The following is a 13,680-nucleotide window of genomic DNA, read 5'->3' on the forward strand; positions in this document are numbered from 1 at the left end:
TAAAGAAGTTGTGGTATTTCCTTACAAAGCAATATCACTCAGCAATGAAATCTATGTCATCAGGCCCTTAGCAGCACAATGAGTGGATTCAGGTATGATGATTCTAACTGAAATAAGTCACACAGAAAAAGAAACATCATAAGATATCACTAATACACGGAATGTAAACTTGGCTACACAGGAACTGAACTCCAAAACAGAACAGGGTCTCAAATTTAGAAAACCAACTTATGTTTGCTTAAGAGAAAAGGGGAGTTGGGGTGCTGCATAAAACCAGAGATTGAAATGAGCACAGATAAAGTTCCTTAAGCCAAATATGGAATAGACAAGAGCTACTCCTTGCTCAATGAAATGGACTCAACACCCCATATTAAACGCCTAAGAATGTACCTGACTAGTAAGTATCTTAAAACCTATGGATTGCTATGTCTCCAAAAGAGAATCAAGCGTGTGTACAGGGGCATAAACGCAGCAGTGATAGGATTGGAGAGGTTCCGTGAGCAAATGAAGACCCTTTGAAGTCATATTGCATGGTACCCATTCCACGGGTTTCAACTACCCAGGTTTAAGGTATTCTTCCTTCAGCTAAAACATGCATGTGGAACCCAGAGTATGATCAACCGTGTGAACGGGAGACGTGTTCAAATATGTCTCAGTTTTCGTACCTGGTACTCGGGTGCAACATTCCAGACGCTTTACTAACACTCTCCCAACTTGGAGAGTCAGTCCCTTTAACCTCCTGTTTGGCCCAGTTTGCAATTTCTGTGGAAGATGAACAGGAATAGGGAGAACCAATGAGAGACTAGCTGGAGGTGTCTGGACGGGCAAATTTAACTCTCATTTCCCACCAGGAAGAGGAATTAACCAAAGGCTCAGCGTGCCGTGCCGGAACCAGATTAGGGCCTGAAGCCATCCTGCGGTGTTGCGGCCAGCTCACAAGAAAGCGAGTTGAAAAAAGGAGATCAGGGGCACTGTAATTCACAAACCTGCAGAGTTATAAATGACAGCTATCGTCCAAAAATATACTGAAGTAAGGCTGCCAAGAGGACTTGAAAGCGGGGCAGAATTGCAGGAAACCGATTTCAGGAGGTAGACTGGAATTGCATTGAAAGCATAGGAAAAGAGGCAGAACGTCCTCAATGATGCACTTGGCCAAAAAGGACGTATGCGTTTTTTCCTGAATATATTCAGGAAAAAACGCATACGCCCTTTTTGGCCAACCAAGCAAACTTGCAAATGAAATCTGCACTACAATGAAGTCTCACTTCCCCCCGGTCAAAAGGGCCATCTGAAAAAAGTGTAAAATCCAGAAAGGCAGGACAGGCCATGGAGAACTGGGAGCCTTGTTATGCTGATGGGGGGGATGTAAATTGCCAACAGACACTCAGGAGAAGTGTATGGTGTTTCCTGAAACATCTAAAAAACAAAGGAACAGAGCCTAGGGCACTTCCACTTATGGTCCTATAGCTTAGGGAAATTAAAATCAAAAAGACACAGCCACCCCAAAGTTTGGGACGCCTCTGTTTACAAGAACCTCGTTTACCGTACAAGTTCAGTATCACAGAAAGTGAAAAATGGATAAAGAACTTGTGGTACTTACGTACAATGCAGTATCACTCAGCAATGAAATCTATGTCATCAGGCCCGTAGCAGCATAATGAGTGGATTCAGGTACGATGATTCTAACTGAAATAAGTCACACAGAAAAAGAAACATCATAAGATATCACTAATACACGGAATGTAAACTTGGCTACACAGGAACTGAACTCCAAAACAGAACAGGGTCTCAAATTTAGAAAACCAACTTATGTTTCCTTAAGAGAAAAGGTGAGTTGGGGTGCTGCATAAAACCAGAGATTGAAATGAGCACAGATAAAGTTCCTTAAGCCAAATATGGAATAGACAAGAGCTACTCCTTGCTCAATGAAATGGACTCAACACCCCATATTAAACGCCTAAGAATGTACCTGACTAGTAAGTATCTTAAAACCTATGGATTGCTATGTCTCCCAAAGAGAATCAAGCATGTGTACAGGGGCATAAACGCAGCAGTGATAGGATTGGAGAGGTTCGGTGAGCAAATGAAGACCCTTTGAAGTCATATTGCATGGTACCCATTCCACGGGTTTCAACTACCCAGGTTTAAGGTATTCTTCCTTCAGCTAAAACATGCATGTGGAACCCAGAGTATGATCAACCGTGTGAACGGGAGACGTGTTCAAATATGTCTCAGTTTTCGTACCCTGGTACTCGGGTGCAACATTCCAGACGCTTTACTAACACTCTCCCAACTTGGAGAGTCAGCGCCTTTAACCTCCTGTTTGGCCCAGTTTGCAATTTCTGCGGAAGATGAACAGGAATAGGGAGAACCAATGAGAGACTAGCTGGAGGTGTCTGGACGGGCAAATTTAACTCTGATTTCCCACCAGGAAGAGGAAATAACCAAAGGCTCAGCGTGCCGTGCCGGAACCAGATTAGGGCCTGAAGCCATCCTGCGGTGTTGCGGCCAGCTCACAAGAATGCGAGTTGAAGAAAGGAGCTCAGGGGCACTGTAATTCACAAAACTTCAGAGTTATAAATGACAGTTATCGTCCAAAAATATACTGAAGTAAGGCTGCCAAGAGGACTTGAAAGCGGGGCAGAATTGCAGGAAACCGATTTCAGGAGGTAGACTGGAATTGCATTGAAAGCATAGGAAAAGAGGCAGAACGTCCACAATGATGCACTTGGCCAAAAAGGGCGTATGCGTTTTTTCCTGAATATATTCAGGAAAAAACGCATACGCCCTTGTTGGCCAACCAAGCAAACTTGCAAAGGAAATCTGCACTACAATGAAGTCTCACTTCCCCCCGGTCAAAAGGGCCATCTGAAAAAAGAATAAAATCCAGAAATGCAGGACAGGCCATGGAGAACTGGGAGCCTTGTTATGCTGATGGGCGGGATGTAAATTGCCAACAGACACTCGGGAGAAGTGTATGGTGTTTCCTGAAACATCTAAAAAACAAAGCAACAGAGCCTAGGGCACTTCCACTTATGGTCCTATAGCTTAGGGAAATTAAAATCAAAAAGACACAGCCACCCGAAAGTATGGAACGGCTCTGTTTACAAGAACCTCGTTTACAGTACAAGTTCAACATCGCAAAAAGTGAAAAATGGATAAAGAAGTTGTGGTATTTACTTACAAAGCAATATCACTCAGCAATGAAATCTATGTCAACAGGCCCTTAGCAGCACAAAGAGTGGATTCAGGTACGATGATTCTAACTGAAATAAGTCACACAGAAAAAGAAACATCATAAGATATCAGTAATACACGGAATGTAAACTTGGCTACACAGGAACTGAATTACAGAACAGAACAGGGTCTCAAATTTAGAAAACCAACTTATGCTTGCTTAAGGGTAAAGGTGAGTTGGGGTGCTGCATAAAACCAGAGATTGAAATGAGCACAGATAAAGTTCCTTAAGCCAAATATGGAATAGACAAGAGCTACTCCTTGCTCAACGAAATGGACTCAACACCGCATATTAAACGACTAAGAATGTACCTGACTTGTAAGTATCTTAAAACCTATGGATTGCTATGTCTCCGAAAGAGAATCAAGCATGTGTACAGGGGCATAAATGCAGCAGTGATAGGATTGGAGAGGTTCGGTGAGCAAATGAAGCCCCTTTGAAGTCATATAGCATGGAACCCATTCCACGGGTTTCAACTACCCAGGTTTAAGGTATTCTTCCTTCAGCTAAAACATGCATGTGGAACCTAGAGTATGATCAACCATGTGATCGGGAGACGTGTTCAAATATGTCTCAGTTTTCGTACCCTGGTACTCGGGTGCAACATTCCAGACGCTTTACTAACACTCTCCCGACTTGGAGAGTCAGTCCCTTTAACCTCCTGTTTGGCCCAGTTTGCAATTTCTGTGGAAGATGTACAGGAATAGCGAGAACCAATGAGAGACTAGCTGGAGGTGTCTGGACGGGCAAATTTAACTCTCATTTCCCACCAGGAAGAGAAATTAACCAAAGGCTCAGCGTGCCGTGCCGGAACCAGATTAGGGCCTGAAGCCATCCTGCGGTGTTGCGGCCAGCTCACAAGAAAGCGAGTTGAAGAAAGGAGCTCAGGGGCACTGTATTTCACAAACCTGCAGAGTTATAAATGACAGCTATCGTCCAAAAATATACTGAAGTAAGGCTGCCAAGAGGACTTGAAAGCGGGGCAGAATTGCAGGAAACCGATTTCAGGAGGTAGACTGGAATTGCATTGAAAGCATAGGAAAAGAGGCAGAGCGTCCACAATAATGCCCCTTGCCAAAAAGGGCGTATGCGTTTTTTCCTGAATATATTCAGGAAAAAACGTATACGCCCTTTTTGGCCAACCAAGCAAGCTTGCAAAGGAAATCTGCACTACAATGAAGTCTCACTTCCCCCCAGTCAAAAGGACCATCTGAAAAAAGTGTAAAATCCAGAAAGGCAGGACAGGCCATGGAGAACTGGGAGCCTTGTTATGCTGATGGGCGGGATGTAAATTGCCAACAGACACTCGGGAGAAGTGTATGGTGTTTCCTGAAACATCTAAAAAACAAAGCAACAGAGCCTAGGGCACTTCCACTTATGGTCCTATAGCTTAGGGAAATTAAAATCAAAAAGACACAGCCACCCCAAAGTATGGAACGGCTCTGTTTACAAGAACCTCGTTTACAGTACAAGTTCAACATCACAGAAAGTGAAAAATGGATAAAGAAGTTGTGGTATTTCCTTACAAAGCAATATCACTCAGCAATGAAATCTATGTCATAAGGCCCTTAGCAGCACAATGAGTGGATTCAGGTATGATGATTCTAACTGAAATAAGTCACACAGAAAAAGAAACATCATAAGATATCACTAATACACGGAATGTAAACTTGGCTACACAGGAACTGAATTCCAAAACAGAACAGGGTCTCAAGTTTAGAAAACCAACTTATGCTTGCTTAAGGGGGAAGGTGAGTTGGAGTGCTGCATAAAACTAGAGTTTGAAATGAGCACAGATAAAGTTCCGTAAGCCAAATATGGAATAGACAAGAGCTACTCCTTGCTCAACGAAATGGACTCAACACCCCATATTAAACGCCTAAGAATATACCTGACTAGTAAGAATCTTAAAACGTATGGATGGCTATGTCTGAAAGAGAATCAAGAGTGTGTACAGGGGCATAAACACAGCTGTGACAGGATTGGAGAGGTTCAGTGAGCAAATGAAGACCCTTTGAAGTCATATTGCATGGTACCCATTCCACGGGTCTCAACTCTCCAGGTTTAAGGTATTCTTCCTTCAGCTAAAACATGCATGTGGAACCCAGAGTATGATCAACCGTGTGAACGGGAGACGTGTTCAAATGTCTCAGTTTTCCTCCCCTGGTACTCGGGTGCAACATTCCAGACGCTTTACTAACACTCTCCCGACTTGGAGAGTCAGCGCCTTTAACCTCCTGTTTGGCCAAGTTTGCAATTTCTGCGGATGATGAACAGGAATAGGGAGAACCAATGAGAGACTAGCTGGAGGTGTCTGGACGGGCAAATTTAACTCTCATTTCCCACCAGGAAGAGGAAATAACCAAAGGCTCAGCGTGCCGTGCCGGAACCAGATTAGGGCCTGAAGCCATCCTGCGGTGCTGCGGCCAGCTCACAAGAAAGCGAGTTGAAGAAAGGAGCTCAGGGGCACTGTAATTCACAAACCTGCAGAGTTATAAATGACAGCTATCGTCCAAAAATATACTGAAGTAAGGCTGCCAAGAGGACTTGAAAGCGGGGCAGAATTGCAGGAAACCGATTTCAGGAGGTAGACTGGAATTGCATTTCAAACATAGGAAAAGAGGCAGAACGTCCACAATGATGCACTTGGCCAAAAAGGGCGTATGCGTTTTTTCCTGAATATATTCAGGAAAAAACACACACGCCCTTTTTGGCCAACCAAGCAAACTTGCAAAGGAAATCTGCACTACAATGAAGTCTCACTTCCCCCCGGTCAAAAGGGCTATCTGAAAAAAGTGTAAAATCCAGAAAGGCAGGACAGGCCATGGAGAACTGGGAGCCTTGTTATGCTGATGGGCGGGATGTAAATTGCCAACAGACACTCGGGAGAAGTGTATGGTGTTTCCTGAAACATCTAAAAAACAAAGCAACAGAGCCTAGGGCACTTCCACTTATGGTCCTATAGCTTAGGGAAATTAAAATCAAAAAGACACAGCCACCCCAAAGTTTGGGACGCCTCTGTTTACAAGAACCTCGTTTACCGTACAAGTTCAGTATCACAGAAAGTGAAAAATGGATAAAGAACTTGTGGTACTTACGTAAAATGCAGTATCACTCAGCAATGAAATCTATGTCATCAGGCACGTAGCAGCATAATGAGTGGATTCAGGTACGATGATTCTAACTGAAATAAGTCACACAGAGAAAGAAACATCATAAGGTATCAGTAATACACGGAAAGTAAACTTGGCTACACAGGAACTGAATTACAGAACAGAACAGGGTCTCAAATTTAGAAAACCAACTTATGCTTGCTTAAGGGGAAAGGTGAGTTGGGGTGCTGCATAAAACCAGAGATTGAAATGAGCACAGATAAAGTTCCTTAAGCCAAATATGGAATAGACAAGAGCTACTCCTTGCTCAACGAAATGGACTCAACACCCCATATTAAACGCCTAACAATGTACCTGACTAGTAAGTATCTTAAAACCTATGGATTGCTATGTCTCCAAAAGAGAACCAAGCGTGTGTACAGGGGCATAAACGCAGCAGCGATATGATTGGAGAGGTTCGGTGAGCAAATGAAGACCCTTTGAAGTCATATTGCATGGTACCCATTCCACGGGTCTCAACTCTCCAGGTTTAAGGTATTCTTCCTTCAGCTAAAACATGCATGTGGAACCCAGAGTATGATCAACCATGTGAACGGGAGACGTGTTCAAATATGTCTCAGTTTTCCTCCCCTGGTACTCGGGTGCAACATTCCAGACGCTTTACTAACACTCTCCCCACTTGGAGAGTCAGCGCCTTTAACCTCCTGTTTGGCCCAGTTTGCAATTTCTGCGGAAGATGAACAGGAATAGGGAGAACCAATGAGAGACTAGCTGGAGGTGTCTGGACGGGCAAATTTAACTCTCATTTCCCACCAGGAAGAGGAAATAACCAAAGGCTCAGCGTGCCGTGCCGGAACCAGATTAGGGCCTCAAGCCATCCTGCTGTGTTGTGGCCAGCTCAAAAGAAAGCGAGTTGAAGAAAGGAGCTCAGGGGCACTGTAATGCACAAACCTGCAGAGTTATAAATGACAGCTATCGTCCAAAAATATACTGAAGTAAGGCTGCCAAGAGGACTTGAAATCGGGGCAGAATTGCAGGAAACCGATTTCAGGAGGTAGACTGGAATTGCATTGAAAGCATAGGAAAAGAGGCAGAACGTCCACAATGATGCACTTGGCCAAAAAGGGCGAATGCGTTTTTTCCTGAATATATTCAGGAAAAAACGCATACGCCCTTTTTGGCCAACCAAGCAAGCTTGCAAAGGAAATCTGCACTACAATGAAGTCTCACTTCCCCCCAGTCAAAAGGGCCATCTGAAAAAAGTGTAAAATCCAGAAAGTCAGGACAGGCCATGGAGAACTGGGAGCCTTGTTATGGTGATGGGCGGGATGTAAATTGCCAACAGACACTCGGGAGAACTGTATGGTGTTTCCTGAAACATCTAAAAAACAAAGCAACAGAGCCTAGGGCACTTCCACTTATGGTCCTATAGCTTAGGGAAATTAAAATAAAAAAGACACAGCCACCCCAAAGTTTGGTATGGCTCTGTTTACAAGAACCTCGTTTACCGTACAAGTTCAATATCACAGAAAGTGAAAAATGGATAAAGAACTTGTGGTACTTACGTACAATGCAGTATCACTCAGCAATGAAATCTATGTCATCAGGCCCATAGCAGCATAATGAGTGGATTCAGGTACGATGATTCTAACAGAAATAAGTCACACAGAAAAAGAAACATCATAAGATATCACTAATACACGGAATGTAAACTTGGCTACACAGGAACTGAATTACAGAACAGAACAGGGTCTCAAATTTAGAAAACCAACTTATGCTTGCTTAAGGGGAAAGGTGAGTTGGGGTGCTGCATAAAACCAGAGATTGAAATGAGCACAGATAAAGTTCCTTAAGCCAAATATGGAATAGACAAGAGCTACTCCTTGCTCAACGAAATGGACTCAACACCGCATATTAAACGCCTAAGAATGTACCTGACTAGTAAGTATCTTAAAACCTATGGATTGCTATGTCTCCAAAAGAGAATCAAGCGTGTGTGCAGGGGCATAAACGCAGCAGTGATAGGATTGGAGAGGTTCGGTGAGCAAATGAAGACCCTTTGAAGTCATATTGCATGGTACCCATTCCACGGGTTTCAACTACCCAGGTTTAAGGTATTCTTCCTTCAGCTAAAACATGCATGTGGAACCCAGAGTATGATCAACCGTGTGAACGGGAGACGTGTTCAAATATGTCTCAGTTTTCGTACCCTGGTACTCGGGTGCAACATTCCAGATTCTTTACTAACACTCTCCCAACTTGGAGAGTCAGTCCCTTTAACCTCCTGTTTGGCCCAGTTTGCAATTTCTGCGGAAGATGAACAGGAATAGGGAGAACCAATGAGAGACTAGCTGGAGGTGTCTGGACGGGCAAATTTAACTCTCATTTCCCACCAGGAAGAGGAAATAACCAAAGGCTCAGCGAGCCGTGCCGGAACCAGATTAGGGCCTGAAGCCATCCTGCGGTGTTGCGGCCAGCTCACAAGAAAGCGAGTTGAAGAAAGGAGCTCAGGGGCACTGTAATTCACAAACCTGCAGAGTTATAAATGACAGCTATCGTCCAAAAATATACTGAAGTAAGGCTGCCAAGAGGACTTGAAAGCGGGGCAGAATTGCAGGAAACCGATTTCAGGAGGTAGACTGGAATTGCATTGAAAGCATAGGAAAAGAGGCAGAACGTCCACAATGATGCACTTGGCCAAAAAGGGCGTATGCGTTTTTTCCTGAATATATTCAGGAAAAAACGCATACGCCCTTTTTGGCCAACAAAGCAAGCTTGCAAAGGAAATCTGCACTACAATGAAGTCTCACTTCCCCCCGGTCAAAAGGGCCATCTGAAAAAAGTGTAAAATCCAGAAAGGCAGGACAGGCCATGGAGAACTGGGAGCCTTGTTATGGTGATGGGCGGGATGTAAATTGCCAACAGACACTCGGGAGAAGTGTATGGTGTTTCCTGAAACATCTAAAACACAAAGCAACAGAGCCTAGGGCACTTCCACTTATGGTCCTATAGCTTAGGGAAATTAAAATCAAAAAGACACAGCCACCCCAAAGTTTGGGACGCCTCTGTTTACAAGAACCTCGTTTACAGTACAAGTTCAACATCGCAGAAAGTGAAAAATGGATAAAGAAGTTGTGGTATTTACTTACAAAGCAATATCACTCAGCAATGAAATCTATGTCACCAGGCCCTTAGAAGCACAATGAGTGGATTCAGGTATGATGATTCTAACTGAAATAAGTCACACAGAAAAAGAAACATCATAAGATATCACTAATACACGGAATGTAAACTTGGCTACACAGGAACTGAATTCTAAAACAGAACAGGGTCTCGAATTTAGAAAACCAACTTATGTTTGCCTAAGAGAAAAGGTGAGTTGGGGTGCTGCATAAAACCAGAGATTGAAATGAGCACAGATAAAGTTCCTTAAGCCAAATATGGAATAGACAAGAGCTACTCCTTGCTCAACGAAATGGACTCAACACCCCATATTAAACGCCTAAGAATGTACCTGACTAGTAAGTATGTTAAAACCTATGGATTGCTATGTCTCTGAAAGAGAATCAAGCATGTGTACAGGGGCATAAACTCAGCAGTGATAGGACTGGAGAGGTTCGGTGAGCAAATGAAGCCCCTTTGAAGTCATATTGCCTGGTACCCATTCCACGGGTTTCAACTACCCAGGTTTAAGGTATTCTTCCTTCAGTTAAAACATGCATGTGGAACCTAGAGTATGATTAACCATGTGATCGGGAGACGTGTTCAAATATGTCTCAGTTTTCGTACCCTGGTACTCGGGTGCAACATTCCAGACGCTTTACTAACACTCTCCCGACTTGGAGAGTCAGTCCCTTTAACCTCCTGTTTGGCCCAGTTTGTAATTTCTGCGGAAGATGAACAGGAATAGCGAGAACCAATGAGAGACTAGCTGGAGGTGTCTGGACGGGCAAATTTAACTCTCATTTCCCACCAGGAAGAGGAATTAACCAAAGGCTCAGCGTGCCGTGCCGGAACCAGATTAGGGCCTGAAGCCATCCTGCGGTGTTGCGGCAAGCTCACAAGAAAGCGAGTTGAAGAAAGGAGCTCAGGGGCACTGTAATTCACAAACCTGCAGAGTTATAAATGACAGCTATCGTCCAAAAATATACTGAAGTAAGGCTGCCAAGAGGACTTGAAAGCGGGGCAGAATTGCAGGAAACCGATTTCAGGAGGTAGACTGGAATTGCATTGAAAGCATAGGAAAAGAGGCAGAACGTCCTCAATGATGCACTTGGCCAAAAAGGGCGTATGCGTTTTTTCCTGAATATATTCAGGAAAAAACGCATACGCCCTTTTTGGCCAACCAAGCAAACTTGCAAAGGAAATCTGCACTACAATGAAGTCTCACTTCCCCCCGGTCAAAAGGGCCATCTGAAAAAAGTGTAAAATCCAGAAAGGCAGGACAGGCCATGGAGAACTGGGAGCCTTGTTATGCTGATGAACGGGATGTAAATTGCCAACAGACACTCGGGAGAAGTGTATGGTGTTTCCTGAAACATCTAAAAAACAAAGCAACAGAGCCTAGGGCACTTCCACTTATGGTCCTATAGCTTAGGGAAATTAAAATCAAAAAGACACAGCCACCCCAAAGTTTGGGACGCCTCTGTTTACAAGAACCTCGTTTACCGTACAAGTTCAGTATCACAGAAAGTGAAAAATGGATAAAGAACTTGTGGTATTTACGTACAATGCGGTATCACTCAGCAATGAAATCTATGTCATCAGGCCCGTAGCAGCATAATGAGTGGATTCAGGTATGATGATTCTAACTGAAATAAGTCACACAGAAAAAGAAACATCATAAGATATCACTAATACACGGAATGTAAACTTGGCTACACAGGAACTGAACTCCAAAACAGAACAGGGTCTCAAATTTAGAAAACCAACTTATGTTTGCTTAAGAGAAAAGGTGAGTTGGGGTGCTGCATAAAACCAGAGATTGAAATGAGCACAGATAAAGTTCCTTAAGCCAAATATGGAATAGACAAGAGCTACTCCTTGCTCAATGAAATGGACTCAACACCCCATATTAAACGCCTAAGAATGTACCTGACTAGTAAGTATCTTAAAACCTATGGATTGCTATGTCTCCAAAAGAGAATCAAGCATGTGTACAGGGGCATAAACGCAGCAGTGATAGGATTGGAGAGGTTCGGTGAGCAAATGAAGACCCTTTGAAGTCATATTGCATGGTACCCATTCCACGGGTTTCAACTACCCAGGTTTAAGGTATTCTTCCTTCAGCTAAAACATGCATGTGGAACCCAGAGTATGATCAACCGTGTGAACGGGAGACGTGTTCAAATATGTCTCAGTTTTCGTACCCTGGTACTCGGGTGCAACATTCCAGACGCTTTACTAACACTCTCCCAACTTGGAGAGACAGTCCCTTTAACCTCCTGTTTGGCCCAGTTTGCAATTTCTGCGGAAGATGAACAGGAATAGGGAGAACCAATGAGAGACTAGCTGGAGGTGTCTGGACGGGCAAATTTAACTCTCATTTCCCACCAGGAAGAGGAAGTAACCAAAGGCTCAGTGTGCCGTTCCGGAACCAGATTAGGGCCTGAAGCCATCCTGCGGTGTTGCGGCCAGCTCACAAGAAAGCGAGTTGAAGAAAGGAGCTCAGGGGCACTGTAATTCACAAACCTGCAGAGTTATAAATGACAGCTATCGTCCAAAAATATACCGAAGTAAGGCTGCCAAGAGGACTTGAAAGTGGGGCAGAATTGCAGGAAACCGATTTCAGGAGGTAGACTGGAATTGCATTGAAAGCATAGGAAAAGAGGCAGAACGTCCTCAATGATGCACTTGGCCAAAAAGGGCGTATGCGTTTTTTCCTGAATATATTCAGGAAAAAACGCATACGCCCTTTTTGGCCAACCAAGCAAACTTGCAAAGGAAATCTGCACTACAATGAAGTCTCACTTCCCCCCGGTCAAAAGGGCCATCTGAAAAAAGTGTAAAATCCAGAAAGGCAGGACAGGCCATGGAGAACTGGGAGCCTTGTTATGCTGATGGGCGGGATGTAAATTGCCAACAGACACTCAGGAGAAGTGTATGGTGTTTCCTGAAACATCTAAAAAACAAAGGAACAGAGCCTAGGGCACTTCCACTTATGGTCCTATAGCTTAGGGAAATTAAAATCAAAAAGACACAGCCACCCCAAAGTTTGGGACGCCTCTGTTTACAAGAACCTCGTTTACCGTACAAGTTCAGTATCACAGAATGTGAAAAATGGATAAAAAACTTGTGGTACTTACGTACAATGCAGTATCACTCAGCAATGAAATCTATGTCATCAGGCCCGTAGCAGCATAATGAGTGGATTCAGGTACGATGATTCTAACTGAAATAAGTCACACAGAAAAAGAAACATCATAAGATATCACTAATACACGGAATGTAAACTTGGCTACACAGGAACTGAATTCCAAAACAGAACAGGGTCTCAAATTTAGAAAACCAACTTATGTTTGCTTAAGAGAAAAGGTGAGTTGGGGTGCTGCATAAAACCAGAGATTGAAATGAGCACAGATAAAGTTCCTTAATCCAAATATGGAATAGACAAGAGCTACTCCTTGCTCAACGAAATGGACTCAACACCCCATATTAAACGCCTAAGAATGTACCTGACTAGTAAGTATCTTAAAACCTATGGATTGCTATGTCTCCAAAAGAGAATCAAGCATGTGTACAGGGGAATAAACGCAGCAGTGATAGGACTGGAGAGGTTCGGTGAGCAAATGAAGCCCCTTTGAAGTCATATTGCATGGTACCCATTCCACGGGTTTCAACTACCCAGGTTTAAGGTATTCTTCCTTCAGCTAAAACATGAATGTGGAACCCAGAGTATGATCAACCGTGTGAACGGGAGACGTGTTCAAATATGTCTCAGTTTTCCTCCCCTGATACTCGGGTGCAACATTCCAGACGCTTTACTAACACTCTCCCAACTTGGAGAGTCAGTCCCTTTAACCTCCTGTTTGGCCCAGTTTGCAATTTCTGTGGAAGATGAACAGGAATAGGGAGAACCAATGAGAGACTAGCTGGAGGTGTCTGGACGGGCAAATTTAACTCTCATTTCCCACCAGGAAGAGGAAATAACCAAAGGCTCAGCGTGCCGTGCCGGAACCAGATTAGGGCCTGAAGCCATCCTGCGGTGTTGCGGCCTGCTCACAAGAAAGCGAGTTGAAGAAAGGAGCTCAGGGGCACTGTAATTCACAAAACTTCAGAGTTATAAATGACAGTTATCGTCCAAAAATATACTGAAGTAAGGCTGCCAAG

The sequence above is a fragment of the Pseudorca crassidens genome, unplaced genomic scaffold, assembly GCF_039906515.1.
Source record: "Pseudorca crassidens isolate mPseCra1 unplaced genomic scaffold, mPseCra1.hap1 Scaffold_63, whole genome shotgun sequence".
NCBI classification, from domain to species: Eukaryota; Metazoa; Chordata; class Mammalia; order Artiodactyla; family Delphinidae; genus Pseudorca; species Pseudorca crassidens.